Source organism: Prionailurus bengalensis, chromosome B1 (genome assembly GCF_016509475.1).
Source record: "Prionailurus bengalensis isolate Pbe53 chromosome B1, Fcat_Pben_1.1_paternal_pri, whole genome shotgun sequence".
NCBI classification, from domain to species: Eukaryota; Metazoa; Chordata; class Mammalia; order Carnivora; family Felidae; genus Prionailurus; species Prionailurus bengalensis.
The window spans coordinates 15,233,235-15,239,326 of record NC_057344.1 but is presented as its reverse complement, the minus strand read 5'-3'; positions in this window follow the sequence as shown (position 1 = coordinate 15,239,326).

Sequence of the window (6,092 nt, the reverse complement as noted above, 5' to 3'; positions counted from 1 at the left end):
CATAACAGACTCGCTTAAGGCAGACGTGACAACATTCTAACAGCAACATTTAGCTCCACAGTCAGTCAGAGTCAGGTGAGAGAAACTTCCTACAAAGCTGTGGATACAGATCAGTTTCAAATCCTAAAACAGAGATTGCATTGGGAAGGGCATGCATTATAAACTGTGTTGATACTTTGTTTTGTTTTGGGGTTGTTTGTTTTTTGTTGTTGTTGTTTGTTTTGTTTTTAAGTAGGCTCCATGCCTAGCTCAGAGCTCAACACGGGGCTTGACCTTGAGATCAAGACCTGAGCTGATATCAAGATTCATACTCTTAACTGACTGAGCCACCCAGGCGCCCTGATAATACCCTGTTTTAAGTAAGGTCAGGAGTGTCTGATACAGTATTTTCCACAAACTCATGTATTTTGAACATCATTAATGCCACCAATGACCATTACTTCTAAGATCCATTATGCTAAACAACAAAGCCGTTGGTTCTTATGGGGAGTGGAGACAGGGGAAGTGCTTTCTAGCAGCCTCTAGAGCATCTGATACTCCTTCAAATTCCAACAAACGTTCCCTGGAGTGTGTATTCATCCTCTGGTAGAGTCTTTCAACATTACCTGCACCTGCACCAGAGACTGATCCCACACTGCCTATGCTGAAGTCCTTTGAGGGTCATTGCAGACGTTATAGTATTTCTGTTAAGACATTTTATTCTTTCTAATCAGAGCCCAGTCAGGGGATGGGGGACCCAGACCTACAACTGGGCTCTGGACTTAAGAGAGCCCTCTCTCTCCTGTCTCCGTGGTCTGGAGTCTTGGACAGAATCTGCCTGTAGACAAACAGGCCTGTCTCCTCACACCTATGCCTTGGATCAGCCCTATTTCAAAGGTGATGCATTAGGAGCTTAGAGCTTGGTTCCTTCACCGGCTCATCAGTGCAGTCTGCCCACGGAAGTGATTTTTTGTCTCAAGTAATTCATTTGAATTCCAACATTTTCTTTCCGAAACTCTTACATGACCTGATGTTTTATGATTTGCTAGGAAAGTGCCACAGTGTCAGCTCTGTTAACACCAGCCAAAACCCCATCGTAAATACTACACTCAGCGGCCTTTGGCAAAGACACTCTTCTTGACCAAACTTTAGCCAGGCCCCTCTGAGCCCTCTTTCTCACTGGGCCTCACCAGTGGGCCCTGTCTTTGGCCTCCCTAGACCAGTTGTAGCAAGAATCCTGATAATCCTGTCACTTTAGTGACTTCCCCCACCCTTGATATCTGACCACCCTGGTCTGCTGTCAGCAAGAATCCTAAGTCAATTTAGCAAGAATCCCCTACCTGTAATGTCTCCTCTTAGTAATTTTCTTTTTTCTTTTCTTTTCTTTTCTTTTCTTTTCTTTTCTTTTCTTTTCTTTTCTTTTCTTTTCTCTTTTCTCTTCTCTTTTCTTTTCTCTTCTCTTTCTTTCTCTTTCAGACTCTTTCCTTTTTTTTTTCTTTCCTTCCTTTCTTTTCTCTTTCTCTTTCTTTCTTTCTTTCTTTCTTTCTTTCTTTCTTTCTTTCTTTCTTTCTTTCTTTCTTTTTTCTTCCTTTCTATTTATTTTTGAGAGCGAGAGGGTGCAAGCGATTGAGGGGCAGAGAGACAGAGAGAATCCCATGAGGGACAGAGAGAGAGAGAGAGAGGGAGGCGGGCTCACCCGGGGCTTGTGTTTTACCCAAAGCTAGGTTTGTGCTCACCCGAAGTGGGATTCCAACTCACGAAACTGTGAGATCGTTACCTGAACTGAAGTTGGACGCTCAACCAACTGAGCCCCCCAGGCGCCTCCTGATCCTTTTTCTTCAGGAACTTCTCAGTCAGCTGAACCTCCCCTTCATAAATCCCTCCTGACTGTATGTTTCACCGCCACCGTGCTAATGTCTCGCTGGCATGATTTTACTCGGGATAATTTGGAACTTTGGTGGCTTCCCCGGACTGACTAATCTCCCTTCACATCACTTCCATTCCTGCTTCCTCTTTGTACCACTTTTGGTCTTCCCTTAGCTCCCTTGAATCCTTTCATGTATCCTCCTTGAAGTCCCCTGCCTCCTTCATCCTTCTGTCCACCCTGACAGGCTTTTCCTTTCCTGTTCCAGCCCCTCAGTTCCCACAGTCACTTGAACATGAGGCCCCCTGTCCCCAGTCAGGGGCTCTCAAGGAATTTAAGGACTCCCAGAAGCAACTACATATCAGGGCAAAAGAAAATCTTAATAAAAGTTTCCTCCACAGATACTGGTGGAAAGCCTCAGCCCTCATATTAAACAGGTAACCTTGGGGGTGACTGGGTGGCTCAGTAGGTTAAGTGTCTGACTCTTGATTTCTGCTCAGGTCACGATCTCATGGTTCGTGAGTTCAAGCCCAGCATTGGGCTCTGTGCTTGGGATTCTCTCTCTCCCTGTTTCCGCCCCTCCCCTGTTCTCTCTCTCTCTCAAAATAAATAAGCAAACATTAAAAAGAAGTTTTTAAGGGGCGCCTGGGTGGTTCAGTAGGTTGAATGGCCGACTTTGGCTCAGGTCATGATTGCATGGTTTGAGCCCTGCATCAGGCTCTTTGATGACACCTCAGGGCCTGGAGCCTGCTTCAGATTCTGTCTCCCTCTCGCTTTGCCCCTCTCCTGCTTGAGCTCCATCTCTCTCTCTCTTTCTCTTTCTCTCTCAAAAATAAATAAACATATAAAAATTTTAATAAAAATTTTTTTAAATAAACAGGTAACCTAGGGCAATAGGGAATGATTTCCCTATTTCCAGATTGAATTAATTTCCCGAGTGCCCAGGGCTTCAACTTTTCCCTGTATCCTGGAGAAATCACGTTCTCTATGTCCTAAATTTTGTGTCATGAGAAAATGCTCACCTGATAACATGTTTGCAGCTGATTATATTTTGGGGTCCATGAATTTTTAAAAATGTTTATGTATTTATGTATGTATTTTAAAAATGTTTATGTATGTATTTATCAATAAAATGTATTGATACAATTTATGTATCAATTTATTTTGAGAGAGAGAGAGAGAGAGAGAGAGAGAGCAAGTGAGCAAGCTGGGGAGGGGCACAGGAAAGGGGAGAGAATCCCAAGCAGACTAGCTGTCAACGCAGAGCCCTAAGTGGGGCTTGAACCCAAGAACCATGAGATCATGACCTGAGCTGAAATTGAGAGTTGGAAGCTTAACCGACTAAGCCTCCCAGATGCCCCAGGGAACATGAATTTTTTTAAATAAAATTTCTACACAAATGATTATTCGTTCTTTAAAAATCAGGTAATGGGGCACCTGGGTGGCTCAGTTGGTTAAGCTTCAACTCTTGATTTCAGCTCAGGTCATGATTTTAGGTTTAAGCCCCACTTGGGCTCTATGCTGACAGCAAGGAGTCTGCTTGGGATTCTCTCTCTGTCTCTCTCTCTCTCTCTGTCTCTGTCTCTCTCTCTCTGCCCCTCCCCATCTCTCTCTCTCAAAATAAATACACTTAAATAAAAAAAGATAAAACTATTTAAAGCTTTAAAACACCTATGCAGAGAATTCATTCTAGAAGAAAATGTGTATTCTAGTTCCAAGATATGGATTCTTACAGTTCTCTGGAAGTCTGATTACATGAACCGCCTTCTCCCTCTGATTTTGTTTTATCTTTAATTACAGCCTCCAACAGCCTCTTCAGCATTCATTCATTAACAAACATGGCAGAATTAATTATTATTTGATCAATAATTATAATTATTTCAATAAGCATATTGCAAGTGATTATTAAGTAACTAATAATATGATTAAAGTTAATGAAAAATAATTATCTGTAATAATTATAAGCAACCACTTAGTAATTAATAATGAAATAAAAAATTAATTTTTGCCCTCTTTATTCAGGATTCTCTAAAAGGTCTCCCAATAGATATTACTGCTTTGCCAGTTGGCCTTATTTTCTTGGCAACCCATGAAACTAGACTTTTAACCCCGGAAACATTTATCAGACTTGAGAGACACAATGCAGACACACAGAATGAACGTCTCAGGAGGCTGTGCATGCCCGCTTGGCACGTATGTAATCATTATAAATCATCTCACAGAAATTTCCATGCATTCTCAGTACTAGTTAATAACTAACTTTATATGAGAATTTACAATGGAGTTTTTTGCTGGTGTTAGGTCATTTAAGCCTCACATGGGATAGGGAGAGCAGACAGGTGAGGAAAGTGAGCTGTAGAGAATTTAAATTGCAGAGGAGATTGAACTCCAATCTTCACCCCGTAAATCCCACATGTTTCCTGCTATTCTGAGGAGTCCGTTTCTATCTCACTGGAGAGTATGGCTTCAAGAAGGAGCAGGGCACAGGGCTTTGCCACACTTCGCTGAATTAGCTGACGAAAGTTCTTCAGGGCGAAGAAGCCAATAGCACACTCAGCCCTCCGTTCACACGAAAGCTTGGATATCCTCAGCCACGGCAGAACTACATTTCTAATTGAACAGCGAGGGTCCCACATCACGCACATGAGTGTCTAGGACAAATGGCTGGGTTCTGTCACTGGAGGTGATTATCCGGTTTTAGTCCAGAAATTAAAAATGATGTCATGGCCCAACCGGGCACACCCGGTCTTCCACATGGACGGGCTTGCCGGTTGTGAGTTATTGTGAAGGGGCGGGTCCTCAAACGGGTCTACAGAATTCAGAAAGTGGGCCTCTCGCAGGTAAGACAAAGAATCCTGAGGCTTTTCTGAGCCTGGCTTCTTGGGTCTGAAACTGGAGGAACCAAGAAATGCTTTAAAGGATTCTAGGTGGTAGGAGTTCAGTAAGACCCCAGGGTCTGGAGGGCAGCTTGCTGCTGGTAACCTGGAGATCACGGTGGTGTATCTCCTACTTCAGGATATTCGGAATTCTCCGTGCGTGCACAGAGAGCTGCCATCCCGTTCCATTAAGACATTCCAGTTCAACGGTTCCGTGTTGTGTTAGCTGTGTAAAGTGGGTGGCTGAAGAAACACGGAGGGAGGGTATCAGCAGAAGGGCCATATGCCTATCCTCGCGCCAGGCTGTTAAATAAGGGTGAGGTGATGGTCCCTAAAGCCCGGGCTTGCGGTCAGCAGACCTCAGGGAGCAAACCTGCGGCAGAGGGTCTGCTGCCCTTCTCAGTCAGCATCGGAGAAGGCGTGGGATTTCCCAGAGCCGGCACCTTTTGGTGCTTCTGTTACTCTTTCGAGGCCAAGCAAGACAGACACGCCGTGCACCCATGTAAACAGAAGGTAACGAGTTCTTCTTTTTCTCATGGCCTCTTTCATGCCCACAGCAGGCCGAATGTTCTAGCCTTATGGGAACCACCTCCCCTCCCCCCCACCATCTTTGATTATCAGGGTCTGAATTTTTAGCCTTTGTTACTGTGGGCTGCACTTTGCAGTGTCTTCCAACACCGGGATACACGACATGAGGTCAATAGGTGCAAAATCTTCAGTCTTGGGTTGTTTTGAAATAATTTCATAGGAAAAATTCTGGAGAACTGACCCCTTAAAAACCACGAGCAGACGTTTCCTGAGAGATCAACCTTGAATTGTTCTTTGGGGCAGCCTGCTCCCACTTAACGGGGCCCTCACCATTAACCAGATGGAACTGTGCACTGTCCTGGGGGCTCTGTCTTTGCCCCCTTTTGGCGGCACTGATGGAAGACGGTACAAAGAGAGAAGCAACGATTCCTGGCTCCGTAAGGACTTAGAGCAAGTTGCCCCGAGACCTGCACTCTTGCCTGGACTGTAAGTGGCTGGGTCTTCGTCCCTCACAGTTGTAGCGTTCTCTGTGCAGTTGTTCCTAAGGGCTGGAAAGCCGATGGCGGCCCTCTGCGAGAAGGACAAGCAGACAGGATCACCACCCCATGCCGGAGGATTGGATGTCACCAGAATGGGCTTTGGCCCGGCGCTCCCCAGATCGGATTCCTGGGGTCCACTGAGTAAGCATGATCCCACCAACTCTAATGCCTGTAGGGACCAGGCAACAATAGAAATTGTTAACGAGACTGGGTGGGATTCTGGCAGATTGGAGAACATGGGTCCCTTGGGAGGGAACAGCCGCTTCCGAGCCGGAGCTGGGTGCTGACCCGCAGTTAGAGGGGCCG